The sequence below is a fragment of the Poecilia formosa genome, unplaced genomic scaffold (assembly GCF_000485575.1).
Source record: "Poecilia formosa unplaced genomic scaffold, Poecilia_formosa-5.1.2 Scaffold5, whole genome shotgun sequence".
Taxonomy (NCBI): domain Eukaryota; kingdom Metazoa; phylum Chordata; class Actinopteri; order Cyprinodontiformes; family Poeciliidae; genus Poecilia; species Poecilia formosa.
In genome coordinates, this window is record NW_006799944.1 from 5,841,928 (window position 1) to 5,860,880 (window position 18,953).

Below are 18,953 nucleotides of genomic sequence, written 5' to 3' on the forward strand. Positions count from 1 at the left end.
ATAGATAGATAGATAGATAGATAGATAGATAGATAGATAGATAGATAGATAGATAGATAGATAGATAGATAGATAGATAGATAGATAGATAACTGCTTCGGGTATAAACTTTTTAACAACACTTACTTCTCACTAGTACCCCTCTTACTTTAACATTTAAGGAATAATGTCAAATGCAAATAGAGATGCATGATGGTTGTTGCAGCCTGCAGTCTTCATCCATAACTCAGTCCTCTAGCTGAGGCTGTGTTAGGGGGGCTGCTCTATGCTGACAAGCCACCCACCCCCCGAGGTTAGGCTGTGTCAATCACGGGGGCCATGTGATTGCGATAGTCCCGCCTGCCCCCTCATTGACACCTCCCATTGACTTCCTTTGATGCAGACCACAGAGCCTAAGCCATTGCATTGTGCTTGAACCTGACTGCAAGGTTCCAGCTCTCATTACCGGTCCAGGCATACTGGACCGTACGTCTTCATGCCGTGCATGCTAGCCACCCAATAATGTTTACTCCCAAAGAAGAGGGATAGCTTCTGAATTATTTTCCTCCCTGACCTTAAGTCCAAGTATGTAAACATGTGACCTCATATCACAGCAGGGATATTTATGTCATATAATCATTCCCACTCCCCCAGGATGTGGCTGGCACACAAACATGACCAAAATACATATTTAGATTTATTTGTCTGCAACTGTCCAATAAAACATATTCTTTGCATTTCCATCTCTGGGCTTTGGTCCCAGTGGGAGTTGCTGGCTGAGAAATGTTGTGCTTTCAAGCTTCAGGGAACAGCAATGTGAGCAATGTTCAGGGTAGGGTAAAAAAAAAAAAAAAGATGCTTGTTGCCTAAGTGTTGTACTATAAAGAGAGCAGAAGAAGAAGAAGTAAGATTTCACATTCTAGAAGCCTCAAAGGGTTTTAGTTCTACAGTGGAAAGTGGGTGCAATCATCATACTCATCTCAGTAGAGACAATAGCCGGCTTGCAAGCACTCAGTTTGTTTGTTGTACTTTTTTTTTTTCTAAATTTGTCTGTCTTGTACTGCTCCTTTTCTTGCTGAGCTATTTGATTTAGATGTTTTCAATCAATATGAAAAAAACAAAAGAAATCTATAAAAAAAACAACAACAAAATAGCCAAAATTCTTTCAGTTTCCATTCTGCGGCATAAAAGCAGTAATTCTGTAATGAAACAAGTCAAATCTAAAGACGGAGAGAAACATTTTTTTTTTTTTTTTACAATGTGCTCTATATGAAGGAAAACACAACCCGTCTTGATGAAAGCTACGCCCTTCGGCGGATTGTGGATTCCATCCTCATGGCATCCACACATATTGCCGGGTGTTTGCGGCGCGAGAGGCATCCCTTCTGCGACCAGAGTCATAAATGACTTACTATAAAATGGATTACACAAGAGCTAAGATGGCTTTTACGTAATTGTGCGGTGGTGAGAGGGAGTAAGAGTCCCTCCATAAAATTTCAATAAATTGTGCATTTTCTCAATGACTTGTTGCCCCAGTGAACGCTTCAGTTCAGAACACTTTAAGGAAAGAAATGGGGAGCGAATGCTGGCAGAGGCAGCGGTAATTTGGAGTTGTGAACGGGTAAAAAGGTTGCATTATGCCTACTGTGGTATTTGCAATATTTGGGCTTATTTAAAATGTCGCTTTTTTTAGCCATACAAATATGGGGCAGCTGTGGAAAAATTAACTTTTAAGTGCACCTTAAGACTAAATGAAATTCAAGACCAGATGGTTGTCCTCCCTAGACTATATCTTAACCTTTTCTTATTAAATACATCTGTATTTATAACACCTACTTAACCATTTTACAATGTTATAAATTTGTGGCCTATAATTTACAATTTTTAATATAGAATTAGAAGAAAGTGGTCTTGAGCAGAACAGAGCACAGAAAAGCATCACACAGCATAGTGTGAGTAGGGCAAAATGTCAAAAATACTAAATGATTCTTTAAAAAAAATGAGGAAAAAAAAATTTACATGAGTTGTTGGTGGCGCACCAGTTGGGCACTGAAGTGTGGGAAATCTAAATTGTGGTTTTCAGAAACATATTTATCAAAATCATGAGCTAATGTACAGGTACAAACTCCAGTAGCACAGCACAAACTACTGCAGGGTTATAGAATCAAAGTGAAATTATACAATTTAACGTTTTTATTTTACAAATACAAATTTTAAAGTGTGGTACTGTGTTTCCAGCCACCCCTGACCTCCAAATAAAATCACGCAAGCAATAAACCAAAGACCAAGGAAGTCAACAGAAAGGTCAAGGTAGTAGAATGAAAAAATAGGTTTCTGATTTATATTTGTTATGTGTGGCATGTAAAATTTTCCTTTAATTTACAATGATGTACAACCTTGTATTGGTCTGTCACATCAAGACCTAATGACAGAATTTGCTGTGGAAAAATAAAGGGGTACAACTATTTTGTGGTACTAAAGAAACAACTTTCACATTGAAAAACATGTTTCTTTTTATTTCAGGGACATCATGAAACATCCTGCAGCCAGCATTTAAATAGAGTCCAAAGCCACTTAACTGTGTGGTTTTAGTACATTGTACTGGCATCTTTAATAAGTTTGCTAGATTTTGATGTAAAACACTCTCTCAACAGAAATAATAATAATAAAAAAAAAGATTATGATCACAAAAAAACATAATAAATCCTCACCACCACAACTTCCTTATGATGTGGTGCATTAATTGCTTCCATATTCACTTAATTTTGCATAAACCTTGACTCAAGAAGCCCTTGGGACAACTGCAGTGAAGGAACACTGTTCTTCTACAAGATATATCCTCATTCTATTTCTGCTTGCAAAGCTAAACCTGTTGAACAGACACTTGCGTTTAATTTAGCTGTAATATGACTTACTCGCTATACTTATCAAAATCTAGGAGAGGTCAGCCAGCCTACTCTCATTGGGATAAAAACGTTTCATCGTATGATGAAGATGACTGCGTGGAGCAACTTTGTATTGATCTGCTGTGATCCTTCCTTCTAATGGGACAAGTGGGCTCTGTCCATGTCAGCAAAATTCCCCCAGCAACACATTGGATCACCTGTTTGAGACCAAAATATATTGTTTTTTTTTTTGTTTTTTTTTTGGTTCTTTTTCTTTTCAAACCCAATTTTCTTAAAACACTCAGTCGTCGCACCTTTTAAATTAAAAAAGCAGCGGCTCTTCGGATACCCGGAATATCGGTTTCCCCCACGTTCTGTAATTAGCAATGATCAAAAGGAATTATAAGCAGCAGTGAACAGCATTTGGCTCCTCAGTGACCCTGATAGATGGTCAATTTTAGTGATCAGGTCGTGGCGTTCATTGGATTTAAAGTGGCAGTGATGGGCCCTTTTGGCCCAGTGTGTGTACTTATCACATCTCCGCATGATTTAAAGTGGCAGTGTATCACAAGAAACATGTAAATTGAATCATTTTCCTGATATATGCATTTATGCAAAGCTTAATAATGGATGTTCATGAATGCAATAATGCAATGAGCTTAAGGGCGAGTGTCATATTCATATCACTGATCACTACAGCCGCTGTCCAGGACACCAGCAACACACTGCATTTAAAATCAGAGAGAAGTTAGTGTCTGATTCAACTAGAGTTTTATTTTCATACCTTTTAAAAGTATTAATACCCCTCGAGCCTTTTTAACATGTTGTCACATGACAGCCACCAACATGTACGTATATCATTGTAACTGCAAGAGCCAGACCAGCTCAAAATACCACATGATTGGTAAGCCAAAGGAGAACAGACTTAGGGTATGGGTTAGGGTTAAATATTTTACAAATATGTATCTGTAATGCATGTTTTGGACCCTTTGTCAAATGCACTACATGTCACCCTGAACATACTATGGCCACTGTTCAACACAGTGTCTTTTGCATCGTCTTGAAAACAACAAAGCTGACCAGGTTTCGTCACAAGATGAATGGAGCTAAAAATAGGGCAACCCTGGAGGAAAATCAGTTAAATGGCTGAAAAAGAGGTGAGACGGAGGGGGAGGAATACCTTCCAGCAGGACTCCAACCATAAGAATACAGCAATGAGAAGATTTAGATCAAAGCGATCTCGATGTGTTATATCGTCCTAGCCAAAGTCCCAGCCTAAATCTGGTTGAGAATCTGTTCAGAAACTTACAGGGCTGATCTTCACCCATCTGACTGAGCTTAAACCCAAATCCACACTGCACTATTCAGATTCCCATCTGTAAAAACTTTAGAAAACCACCGCACTCCACTTCTCAACGGTGCATAAACCTGTGTCTATCTGCCACATAAACTCCTAATGAAATACATTGACGTTTGTAGTTTTAATATGGCAAAATGTGGAAAGGTTCAAGGGGTATGAAAGCTTTTGCAAGGGACTGTCTATGCCTGTTATCTGAAATGTCTTTTAGTCTTACAAATGACTGGTGCCTCCACAGGAAGTCATTTTTTTCTGAAAAGACACTTTAAGCAGAACATCTTGCGGTGAACAGCTTTGAGTTTTGTCAGCCAGGGAAGTCTGCCAATAGAGAGAAGACAATATACACTGATCACAGTTGTCAATAAGCTTTTTCTTTTTTTCTCCCCCCATCATCCTTTTTGTTTTCTCTCACTCCTCCTCAGATAGAGTAGAGAGACTACAGACAGCTCACTGCATCTGGACGCCTGATCGCAGTCTACAGGAAATCTGCTGCTCGGCTCCTCGGGAAACAGAAGGAATACATCAGTGCCTTGTTTATTTCCTTTTTTTCCCCCACATGCCAGAAAAGGTCAAAGTCAGAGGATTATACCGCGCGGCCCGAGCAGAACTCAATAAGAGCCGCGCAATGAAAACAATATCATCCATATTTTAAACAGCTGGCACCAAACAGAGGGAAACTTACACTAGGGTGCCAATTATTCCACTTCTCGGGGTTTCGCAGCAAACCGCTGTAGCTCAGGTGTGTTACTTGGATAACACATCTTTTGTATAGTTTTTTTTTTTTTCCCGAAACACGGGAGATTCACAGCAGAACTTGAGCTGCATTTAGGTATTTTTCAATAAATAAAAACACACAAAAAACATAACTAATACTGAGGGGGTTGTGCAGATTTGTTGGGGGTAAAATGCAGATGTGTTTCAGGCAGTGAGTGAGGTTGTTTTCATTGTCTGGGATTGTTTTCCCTCCATGGACTTATTAAAGCCAGCGCAGCACAGTCTGTGCTATATAATCCTGATGTATTATTAATCATGCCTTCCTGTGCATCTCCAAAAAAAAAACCCCCTTTTTTTTCCCCTCATGTGAAAGAGCACTGGATGTGAAACACTGCCAGGTTCGGTTGTGACGTGATGCTTCATTTTCTCCCTGTTGCAGAATTCTAGGCACAAGAAGACAATGGCAGCATTGTTTTGGAAATAGATTTTGGCGCCGTGTTTCTCGTCCACGGAACATAACGCTTCCAGCATCATCTACCGAAACATTACTACAACTGTCGAGATGTACAGTAAGAAAGACACAGGATACAGTGTACAATATGTGGGGTGGAGGGATGTTAGGATTGTGTCAAATTGTTGTGCTAGCTTTTCGGTATAATGTTCTCATTATTTTTCTTCATCATCTGGCTCATTTTGCATGTTTTAGTGTGTAAAATTTCTACTGAAGGGAATACTAAATCTGAAGGGAAAGATTCAACTGTCAAGCTTTTTCAAAATAACTTGTAATAGGAGATTCAATTTATTTTGAATACATCACACTTTCTCTTAGTGTTATTTTTAATCATATATTTTTTGGGAGGCTCATTAAGTACAACTCTAACAATGTGAGAGTGACTCTTAAAAAGTTTTGAAACCCCCAGAGTTTCATATGCTTTTTTTAAAACATTTTGTCAAAACTTCAATGTTTTTATTGTTTTGATTTTTTTCCCCAAAATCAATATAAAGTAGCACTTAACTGTAATGTGGAAGGAAAATGGCATACGAGTTACAAAAAATGTTTACATAAAAACCCAGTATATTTGTATATGTTTGAATTCACCCCCACAAGAAGCGAAGGTTTGGCTATTTACAGTATCTTTGTAACAAAGTCCAAGGTTAGTCAGATGGAGTCGATGAAAACCTTCTTCACTTTCACCCTGATCTGTCTACAGTGTTCCTGGTCTTCATGATGCTGTTTCTTCCCAAAACTGCTAGATTTATATAGATATGAAACTACACACAGGTTGATTTTCTAAATAGGCTAGTATTAAACTGAATTGGTGTTAACAGGGGAAGAAAATACGGATGTCAAAGTTTTCTGATTTTTGTCAAGAAGCTTAAAAACCTTTAACCTTTTTCCCTCCACTTTACAAATAAGGAATGCTTTGTGTTGTTGGTCTATCACATAAAATCCCTATGAAGCAAAAATCCTCAAGGGGTATGAATACTTCTGGAAGCTACCGTTTATGTATCACCATGCCATCATAACAGGTGCTCATGCCACATTTTCTACTTTTTTTTTTCATATATTTCGCCTCGCTTGGGTAAGATGATAATCCAAGCCTAGTCCACTGACAGACTGCAACATGATTTACTTGGACAGTGACTGACTGCACATCCAATTTGTTTCAACTCCAGAGCAGCAGCTTATTATCTGAAATGCATGAGATGTCTGTGCATGAGAGGCGTGATCAGCTGGGGCATGCGCCGGGGCTGCTGGGAAAGTAATCAATAAGGGATTGTCTCTTGTAGTTTAGGCCGACACATTATGACAGAGCTGAAAATTAAACAGGCAGATATTAATAATAATGGAAATCAGAGTCTCATGGGTGACTACTGGGGGAGGGGAGAAATTCAAAATATGTATCATATTTGGATGTGGGTGTGTACATGCGTAGAGGAGAGGGGCGAGGGGATTAAACTTGGTGTTTTGGTGCTGAATTGAAAGACGTTATGGCAAAGCTGAAAAAAAAGTTTTAGTGTTAGTTTTGATGCTATTGCTTCTTTCTTCCTCTATTCTCTGACAACAATGTGTTCCCTTCGATTTCTCCTTTTAGAGCAACTTCGCCCTTTATGATTGATCAGTGCAATAAATGATTTTGCAGAAATCTAAATCTTTTAATAACTTTCTCTCAGTATACTTGCGTGGAATATAATCAGGTTTAGACTTTGTCTACTTCAAACACATCAGAGTGGTGCCTCTCTGCATGATTTAAGGCTGCTCAGAGGCAATAAACGAAACATAAAATAAACTGACGCGGCTTACAAGGAGATTCTGCTGCTTCGTCAATTAGCCCTGGCAATTCGTTTCCATTGTTCGAGCAACAAACATGCCATCCCAGGCGGGGGAGGGGTGGAGCGGGGAGAGTTAACAAACAGCATTACAGCCTATTACATATTCAGTGTCATTGATTATTTATAACCTTATAAAATGCCGGGCTCCCTGGTGGACCCGACTCCCTTGGCTAGCTGTGATAAAATGTTCCCTCTAAATCACCACACTGAGGCAAACAACACATACAAACATATGAAAGAGTTAAGTGACAGAGTCCTGGGTGTGTAATAGATCTGGAGATCACTCCATGAAGGTAAAAGCAAATAAAAAAAACAGGAGGAAACTTTTTTTTCTTTTGTGAAATGATCTTTGTGTTCTACTAAACTTTAAGGCGAAACTATTTCTGCTCTGTAAAAAGTTTTATACATTTCAGGTATTGTTTGTGTACCAACACAAGGTAATGTATATCTATGAAGGGATAGAGTTTGCTTGTTAAATACAAGTCTGAAAAGTGGGGCATTTTTGTATATTTGTATTCAATACCTCTTTATTTTGACTCCCCTAAAAAAATCCATTACAATCAACTGTCTTCAGAAGTCACCAGAAACGTAGCTTGTAATTTCATTGCAGTATAAATACAGCTGTTCAGAGGACAGGCTACAGAGAAGCTAAAACCAGGGTTAGGCTATTAAACAATATCCCAAGAACAATTTTTTATCAATTGTAGCAAAAGAGAAAGAGCATGCCATTAATACAAACTTGCTAATTCATGACTGCCCACCTAAACCCACAGGCTGGGCAAAGAGAGCATTAATCAGAGAGGCAGAGAGAAAACAATGCAATGGAAGAAGGTGCTCTGGTCAGTTGAGACTCAAGAATAACTTTTTTGCCTACTTGCAAATGCTATGTGTGGCAAAAAAAAACTAACACTGAACACATCAACCTGAACACATCATTCCCACAGTAGAAAATATCTGTGGCTGCATAATGCTGCATGTAGGGGGGGGAGGGGGGCTGTCTAAAGAAGGGATAGGAAAGATGGTCAAAGATTATAATAAGATGAATGAAGCTAAATATTAGGGCTGTGTAATAATATCGATTTTGCAATATATATCGATATTTTCTTTCCTAGAAGAAAATCGATATTCATCTGCAAGTATCGTAACATCCAAATGTCACCTTGCTCACTCACTGCTTGCTTCGACGGGAGAGTGATTAGGTCATCAGGCTTAAAGTGATTCCTTCAGATGTGTTAAGTGTCAAGGTTAAAAAGGTATCAAACTATTCAGAGCAGGGGACTTGGTGCACTTTATTTACTTTACAAATCCATGTAAGCTACAGTAAGCTACAATTAAAAGAAACATGTTTTCTCACCACTTCTTTGATTCATTTTGTCCAGCTATCAACTTTAAGTCTGTGTCCATGTCCAACCAGAGCCAGGTATTGTGTAGTTGGTGGTTTTAATCAGTTTTCAGTTAAATTAATTCAGTCCAACTCTATAACAGTCACAAAATGTCACCAAAATCACTCTGTCCCTCTAAAATCTTTCAGAAAATCGCAAAGCTGTATTGAATTGTATCGTTTGCTGAATATCGCAATATATATCGTATCGTGAGCAGAATATTGTGTATCGTATTGTGAGATTATTGCATCACTACAGCCCTACTAAATATACTGGAAGAAAACTTGCTAAACATTATAAAAAACTTTGGAGTGGTAGAGGTTCACCTTCAAGAAGGGCAAAAAACTCAAACATACAAGTAAACTGAAAATCATCTATTTGACAGGCCTAGTAAAAATCCATATGTAAATTTATTTAAGAATCTGTCCCAAGATTTAAAATGCTGATGTTCAGTGTTGCTCTCCTTCACACTGGACTGATCATGAACAATTTTGAAAGAAATAATGTGAAAAAACATCTGTCTTTAGATGAGCAAGACAGCTAGAAACAAACCTCCAAAAGACATTGCAAAAAACCGTGTAGATGGCATAATCTTGGTCATGTTGGAAAATTTGGAGTTTAGATCAGATACATCCTTTAAATCTGTGCAGAATATACAATCTTGTTTGCAATTTAACTTAGGAGCAGATGGCTCTCGATAGCAGAGTTCAGGAAAGTCAGCACTTTTTTTGAACTTTCATGTTGTAGTTGTCTGCCCAGGAGCAGGACCTTCTTAAACCAGTCACCTCACCATGGGAATATTCCTCTCAGAAATTAATGGTTGCCCTTGTGGAGGCGACCACCTCAGCATAAATCCCCAGGGAGGTAGGGAAGCAAATGCCACACCTATCCGAGTCGTGCCCCTTACTGGTACCGCTCTGACATTGTGGTGTGTTCAAAATTTACCAGCTTAGTCAACTAAAATGCCCGTGTGCCGATTTGACACCATGCACCACCATCATTGTTGGTAAGATATATGGTTGATAATGAAATTAATCTTTAATAATATAGGTTAAAAGGTCAGAAAATGCCAGATGTCCCTGCACAGCATGTGGAAAAGCATGCAAAAGAAGCCCCCGATTGCCTCAGTAGTGACAAACGAAGGCTAACAATATTGCTACGAGCTCAGGTAAGTCCATATTGGACACACTTCCCAGAGCACGAAGAGTATGAAAGAGGGGGACAACATCTTGGATCATCTATCTTCCTTAAAAGCTGAAGCCGTGACAAAGTGGTTGGTGAAATTATGATAAATGATAAGACAAATTTAGTCAATACCTGGAATTCTTTTTCTACTCTCCGTTGTGTTTTTATCTTCAAATTGTTTAGACAGAAAGATGCACATTCATTTAAATTGCACTTTGATGGCCAGATTGTGATCAAATTGAGATGGACATTGCAAATGTTAATATCAATATCTCCATTTAACAGCCGGATTGTCATGGTGCCTTTTCATGCATTTACGTCTTATTTAAATGGTGTGTCTGCAAAATAAACACAAAACAGGCTTCAGGGTGCTATGGTTACTGTTAAAGATAGTACACATTAAAACTATTGACTTTGTAGTTTGCAATGCAACTATGGATTGACAAATACCTAAACCAATCCTGAGCAGTGAAGAGCCTTTCTTTATGCTACCTACGCATATTCAGTGGTGGTTCTTTTCATAAATGCTGCTTGGGTTGAGTCCTTCCTTCTGTGCCCCCAGAATGAGAAAAACAAATAATTACTTAGACATTTTTTTTTTTACGTAGAAAATCCAAACTCAAGCTGCTTTTAAAAACCTATAATCAGTATTTAATATATTCAGTATAGATTCTTAGCCTGTTACTCCAGATAGTAAAAATATCTTTCACAGACAAATGTCTGTGAAAGATAAATGTCTGTGAAAAAGATAAATGTCTTTTTTGTGAAAGACAAAAAAATGTATTTTCGTCTTTCACAGAATGAAAAAAAATTGTCAAAATATATATTTAAAAAAACAATCCAGTTTAGTGCAGAATAATCCATTTCTATATTGCCTGCCAATTGTATTTTAGATCAAGCAATGATCAAATGCTTTCCTTTAGTTTGGTGCCAGCTTAACATCTCAAACCTGATACCAACTTCAAGATAATTCTCACTTTCATACATTATGTAAAGTACAAATTCATTGAGAAGAATGAACATGCCAATAAGCAATAGAATAGCAATAGAAAACTTGCCTTAGGTGCAACTGACAGATAAAACCATTCCTTACATTGTGGCACCCTGGGCAAAGAGCCATACTGTACTGAACACCTCAGCCAGTATCAGATTTTAAGACATCTTCAGATAAAATTTTATTCGGAGGCCTATTTCCAGCAAAGCTCAATGAATTTATGCCACCTAAGGTTAGTGTCAGAAGTTGGTGTTGGATCTGTGCATTAGATCCAACACCAGTTGCACCTGAGTTCAGCTCTTTTTAGTTGCAAGTCAGAAAAGCCATTGGGATTTGCTAATTGTTTTTGCTCCAGCTACTATTGGTAAAACAAGCCAATAACAATGTTTATGCTTTCAAAGACAAAAGGAACAGATGTTCACAAATAGATGTTGTGAACCATCAAACCATCGCCACTCAAACCATCGTGTGTCTGTGGCTCCATCTCAGACACACATTGCAGAAATTATTGAATTGTCATTAAAAATATGATGCTGTCAACATTCCTTTGTACACTTATCCCATCCCGAGTTAGGACGCCTTCAAGCCCTCAGGCCAGTGTGGCCAGTGTTAGCCCTTAAAAGAAAGGAAATAGCAAGAGAAATGATCACAGGAGATGAAATCACTCACTTGCTTGTACTGAGTGTATTTCAGAAAACAATAAAAAAAAATAGTAGCACTCATGACATGAATGTCTTAACTAAAGCAGCTTAGTCACTTTACCTTCACCTTGACAAACAAAATGCAGAACACCTACATCTCTTTTCACACCATTTCTGTATAGCCTTTTTTACTGCAAATTATTTTAACTATATTTTTAAACAAAACTGAGTGCTTTACAGTAAATGTAATAGTTTTAAGCATTTTGTTTTGAATTATTATAATGTTTTACAGCAAAGTCAAAACTAAATTTATACGCATAAAACAGAAATATTACCAATCAAAATGACTAAGAAAATACAGTGCTTGTACTAACTGCACAGAAATCATAAATAGGCAGTGCATTATTCTTATTTAGCCAAATCAAACTGCAATACGCCATAACAAGACATGAGGCCTACTGCCGTTAGCAATCAAGCTAAACTAGTTAGCTGAATACTTTTCACGCCGCAAATTAGCACCAAGCAAACTACTCTGGGATACAAAGCAAACTAAATATATACAAACACATGCATACAGGGCTAGCATACACCCACACATCATTTTCTTAAAAATTGTATACCATTAATGACCTTAAAAGAAGGAAAACAGCAAGAGAAATTATCACAGGAGACGAAATCACTGCTCTTCTACTTACTCGCTTGTATGTTCTTTTTGCACGTACGGCACTGACGTCATATCCGCATGAGCTAAATGTGGCTTTCTTGCTTCCCTTTGCGTTACCATGACAGCTAGAAAAGATAAAGTTGTATTTCAGGAGCAAATAAAGCAACACCATGAACATTGTTGTCTTCCAAATATAATGGTCTTTTAAGTTTTCATGGATTTCCAAGCGATCCTGAATGAAGAAGATGGTGGCTTGTAAATATTCGTCGCACAAGTTAAAGCTAACGCCGCACAGCAAAGTTTGCGGACTAAACTACACTCCGGATCAGCTTCTTCAGCCTAAAACTACCAGGGAGACGGATGGTAAGCTGTCCCTGTGTTATTTCTATGGAACCACTATTCAGCCTGAAAGAGCGAGTGTATGGGAATGAGTGAGACAAAGCCAGACAGCCGAGCAACCGATCTGCCTGTACATACTGCTGCAAACGTCATCCTATTTGAGCTCTTCACGAGAAGCATGCAAAAGTAATAAAACTAAATAACACGGAGACCTTAAGGAACACGGACATATTTTACTAAAAGCAACAACTCTGAACCTGACCAGTCAGCTGAAGTCGAACTCTGACACCAGTGCTGCCCTACTTTTAAGCTATGGGCCTTGTCGTTTCCTCATGCTTCGGAAGCAAAAAGTCCGAATACTTGAAAATACAAAATAAGGTAAAAACATTGTCCGTTAGAATGGATTAAAAATATTTAGATACTTAAATAGGACATTTTTATAAGAAACATGTTCGAGAATACTGCCTACTAGCATAAGCTAAAGTTAATCTTAGCTACAAAGTTTAAAGAAAGTACAACTCACCTTCATCCGTGAATGTATAACATGGCGTACATCTTAAAACCTTTCTCCGGCTTAATTGTTGGAGCTTTGGATCGATGTACATCATTATTGTTACCTTGGGCAAGCCCTGCAAGCACCTAGTGTAAAATGCCATTTTCAATAGACCGGAAGCGACCAAGCCGCTTATCCCGGAACACAGAAGCTGACGTGCAAAGAGCACGTTGACAAAAAACAACACAGTGTGGAAAAAGTGTGGGAAAAGAGCACACAAATCTCCCTAGTGGATCTTGCAAGTCGTAAAGCTAGACTAACCCCTCTTCTAAACAAATAGAATCTGAGCACTTTATCTTTTGCACATTTTCAATCAGATTAAATAATCATACAAATGCAGATAATATAAATAAATTAATCTGTTATGAATAAAGTTAAATTGAACAGGATTATACCCTGCAACACCAACAGGAGTCTGAGCAGTTACAGAGTTTACTTACTAGTATAGTCACAAAGAGATTAAAGAAATTAAAATTCAAATTCCAGTTCTGGACCTAAACTAATTTGTTTGGTTTTATTTTTGGAGCATATTGTTTATCCACATTTATATGTGGTTAATTTGTGAAAATGTTGCCACTTATTACAGTACTTGGTATAGTGAGAAACAATATAGTTTTGGTTGAAATAAAGACTTTTACCAAGTCTTGCATATGCCCTTTTTTCACCAAAGTGATGAGTACACTAGATATGGGGAACATTCTTTTTTTTTGTTATGGAAAAAGAGTCTTAATGCCAGCTGGCACGAACAACCTACACAGTTGTTGTTTTTTTCTGAAGAAGACAGTTGTGCCATTGTTACTTAGTCAACATTCACACTGTGAAAGCATTGTTTCTTTCAACAAACACCTTAACCCTGTTTGTTGCTTTAACAATTACTGCCCAGTAATTCTTAAAGCAATTACTGTATTCTTCCTTGGCCAGGCAGTCTTCATTTGTCAATTGGTTTTATCTGTTGGTAGCTAAAACCTGAATGTGTTCCGTTTAAGTAGTTCACTAGTGTGTAGCATTAAGCTATCTAAAATCCTGCAAATTTATTGAACTTTTTTGTTGATAGTAATTTTATCTTTTATCGAAGCATTGTCATCTTGCACCACAAAATTCCAGTGTAGGTGAAAAAAACACTGTTTAAAAAAAAATGTTTTCAACAAAGTCCAAAGTGCAACAAATTTTAGCACTTCTAGCAAGTCCTATGAATTAAATGTTATCAAATCATTTTTGTAATTTACACTTTGCTTTTTAAGATTGGAGTCTAGACTATCTAATTAGCAATCCATTAATTTCTGACATGAAGTCTCATTTTCCTCATCCATCCTAGATAAGACAACATGCCACATAAGGTTGGTGCATTTTGATCTTAATTTCTCAGGAAATGGCTCAATCATGCGCCCTCATCCAGAACAGCTGTGACTAAGTACGAATCCTATCAAAGCTTATCATGTAAACATACATGTTTATTTGGTAATGTCGGTAGAGTTGAAGAATGCTTTACCTATACCATTGGAATGAAATAGAATAACAATTTCAATATTTTTCGTTATTATTTGTTCTTATGTAAATATTTTGATCAATATGCTTACACATGTGTAAAGCCTTGAAGGCTGAACTTGAAAATTTCTTAAGGTGTTGCTCATTAGGTTTTTTTATGAACAGGTTTTTTTTTATGAAAGGTTATTTAGGAAAGCATCCTTGAGAACAAAATTTATGAGGATTAGCTTTCTAAAAGATGCATATGCATTATAGACTGCAATACACATTTTCACCAAACTGTTGATGACTTATGAGAAAAATGAAAAGTGTTAGTGTAATTGTCTTTGTCCTAGGAGTTCATGTTTAAGTTACCAGAAATCCAGTAGCTTCATGTTGTCTGTATGCTGGAGGATCTAGTCTTAGCTTGTAATACATTGAGCCGTGTGGCACTGCATGGGGATTCCAGAGATGATTGACAGGAAAATGAATGGAGTACCATGCACCACAAGAAAACATTCCATTCCCTTGGTAGCAAAGAAAAAAAAATCCAGAAGGTGTCTCATAATATTTAATGTTTTGTGCTTATGTGCTTCATTCAACTGCATAGAGTGCAAAGAGTCCAAAAAAGGCTTTAATCTGGCAGACAAAAAAAACTGGAAAACACCAGGTTATGATCAGCATAAGGACGACTGGAAGAGGTAGTAAAAAAAAAGGATGATAGTGAGGCAAGAGGCCTTGTAGCAAATCGTTTCCTTGGCGCTTTCAGTCACACATCTGTGGGAAACACACTAAAGCAACAAGTAGCCATCTGAGCACAGTAAAGATCTCTGTGAGCTTTAACACGCAAAGCGAAGGAATCCACAAGAAGAGGACAGGGACGCGTATAAAGGACAGGAGGATCAAACTGGCCAAGAACTCCTTTCAGACAGAAAAGCAAACACTGTTGTTGAGGTTACTATTTATCTCATGCCAGCCAAGTTGGCACGCACATCTGGCGGTGGGTACTTAGTGCAATTATTTATGATTTCCTCCAAGATTTAAAAGCTCTTCGCCCGGCCTTGTAATGCAGTAACTGATTGCACTGCTAATGTAATTAAGGGGAGATTATGATGTCCACGTGGCACACCAGATGGTGGCGTTCACAGCAATGGGGGAAGGCACAACTGGCACACCACTGCACAAGGGCAGTGAGGCGCAGTCAGTCGGAGCAGTCCAGACTCCCCACCAGACGGAGGAAAGCATACGTGTGTGTGCGTGTGTGTGTGTGTGTGTGTGGATAGGTGGGCGGATGGATGTGAGGTCCACATACACAGATGCATGACAGTATATGAGCATGTATTTGATGATAAGTTGAGCAGGAAAGTGTTAGCTAATGCAAAACAGCACCAAGGAAATTAGAGATGCACGTACACAGTAATAACTCAGAGTCTTACTGGGAATTTATTTCAGTTATGCAGTTCAAAAAGTGAAACTCGCACTGTGTATCATCCAAATTTGAAAGACACATAGAGTGATGTATTTTGAGCATTTATTTCAAAACAAATGCTCAAAATATGACTTCTGATGAAAAAAAACAAAAAACATAGTAAAAATCGTAAAAAAGTAATAATATTGCACAAGGACTGATGACCTACTAAAGAAAGGCCAAGTAATGCACTGATAAAGAAGATGGTTGTTCACAAAATGCAGTATGCAGTATGTCATAAAAAGCTGGGTGGAAGGAAAAAGTGTGGCAGAATTCTACTTGTAGTCTCTCCTGAACCAAACACAAAGTCAGAAGAGTCAAGGGGAAAAGTTAGTGGATGATCGCTCCGTACTCGGTCATCCTTTCAGTAGGATGTAAATTTTGCATTTCATTTGGAAGATGACTTAGGTGCCACTTCACCTGTTGGTGTTGATCCACACTGTTTTTATCAAGTCCAAAGCCAGTGTAAGCCATCATTTTAGATCATTTAATACTTTGTTCTGCTGAAGAGTTTTATGAAGATGCTCATTTCATTTTCTAGCAGGACTTGACAGCGGCAGAGATTGACAAAAATGCCAATGACTGCCTTTTTTTGATCACTGTGTCAATGTGAGTAATTGGCTTAAAATATTTTCTTGACCCAAAGGCCCCAAAGAGCATCCTGAGGGTGTAATCAATGGGAAGACAAGAGTCCAGGTATTGAGTGGGTAAACTGTGCAGTAACTCCACATAAAGTATTTTTCAGTAGGTGTTACTGTATTAAAGAATATTTTTTGTTGGTCCAATGTAATATTCTTATATTATGAGAAACTCAAACTTTACCTGCAAGCCATAGTCTTTTAAAATGAACAGAAAGAAACCCTTGAAGTATGTCACTGTCTGTGCTTTTTAGAATAAATGTGGTCGTTAAATTTGATGCACTTTTCTTTGCATTAGTTAAGCCACTCAATCAACGAGACTAAATGCCAAAAGCTCAGAAGTGCAAGGCATGAATAAAAACGAAAACCTTCACTTTGATGTCAGAACGTGGATTTTTACACGTAAAAGCAGCCCGACCATGTACTCTCAACCATAAGCTTGCTGAATTAGAAAATAACAGTTCATACGTTTTGAACTCTTACAAATTCAGTGTTTTAGTGAGGAAAACAGATGGGGTGAATGTAAAATTAAATCACATTTGGACAATCCATCATGTTTCAGAGGACTTTTCCAGCCAGGGCGACAATGAGACCCGACCAAACTGACCTTTAATTAGAAAGAAGCATGACATTATGGAGCCTTGCGAGGCTGTATCCTTTGGGGGGCACTAAGGGTAGGCTTCTTAAAGCTGGTTATTATAAGCCATTCAGGAGACACGGGGATTTGGTTTTCTGTGTGTAGACAGAAAAAAAAAAAGTGAGGAGGAGAGGAGGGGGCTGGGGGTTATGTATAAAATGAGACCTGCAGATTTCTACATAGCCCATAATGGGTTCATGTGGGTGACATTGGGACTGTGTAGATTTCCCAAGTTGAGATAGGGATAATATTACTCTTGGGATAGCAGCACAGAAATTTCCATCTTCAGTCCCTACACTGGTGTCAGCAAATTACAGATTGCAATAAATGACCTTTAGACATAAAAAAAGAACATTTCCTTTTTTCTTCTTCTTCTTTCATCATTTATGTGAGAAATTATTCAAAAAAAAAAAAAAAAGTAGAATTTTGGGTCCCAGTGCTTGTCTGTCCTCTGTTAATTAAAACTCAGAACGAACAGCATTCAGATTGATGCTTCGAACACGATAAGATTGTTCTGGTGCTCAGGCGGGTCAGCGCGAGTTGAAATAAAGCCGATGTCAAACAAAAGGTGAAAACAGCAATCGCAGCTCTAATGAATCTTTTCAAAATACCAGCCGTAACACCCTGCACCTCCCGCTGGTGGCTCCCCTGCAGAAATCTGCCACAGCCATCATTCATCTTACCCCGCAGTCCTCCGCGCGCGAGGCGGCGCCCGTTAAAAACACTGTAAAAGCTGATGATTTTCACAGTTAGCATGTGTTGCTGATGACTCCTCTCTCAACGAGCGCTTCATCACCTCTTCCATAATTAGACCATTACTTTAGCAGGTGCACCTCTCTCTTCCAAACCAGATTAAACGTGTGCCGGTGTTGTTGCATTCTATTTATTTATTTATTTATTTTAAATTATTATTCCTTTCGACAGACACCTTTGAATTCTTTTGCTCTCAACTGTGCCAAAAAAAAAAAAAAAAAAATTAACGCGCCTTCTCCGTTGTGCGTCAACACCTTGATATGGTAGCATGTGTTGGTAGGATTATGTGCGTGTGAGGGCGAGGGTGATGACGTGGGGTGTAAACGCAGACGAAGGAGTGAGATTATTGAAAAAGGAAATCTTTCATCAAATGCTTTTCTCTGCTCCAATCATTTGCCACAGAAAGCAGCATCAGCGACGATAAGCAGCACTGAGCTGCTGCGTGTGATCGGAGGTTCGGGGGTTGGCAGCGGGGCGCTATCTTCATAAATATTTTCCTGCCAGTCACTCCTGAATTAGTCTGACTTTAAGCACACTTGTTCGCCTGCCTTCACAATTCCAGTTTCAGACACCAGAATGTGAAATCAAACAAAAGAAAGGTTCAACGCCTGTGATTTCAATTCACACAACAAATACAATTCTTTGTTTTGGATTACGTGAACAATGCCTCAGTCAGTGTGTCTCAAAATCCAAAATTCAGATCGAGGAATGATGTCACATTAAAGATGAGTGGGTTCCAGTGGTGAAAACTACTGTTTTTCAAACACTAAATTAAGATTACAAATAGAGATCAAATATTACTATGCGTGGCACTACTTTAATGAGAGAAGAAATAAATTATTAGTTAGTAATAAAATATAGCTACATATTTCTCTAAGACATCTATGTGTTAGCCATATTAGATTCTGATATCTATCTATCTATCTATCTATCTATCTATCTATCTATCTATCTATCTATCTATCT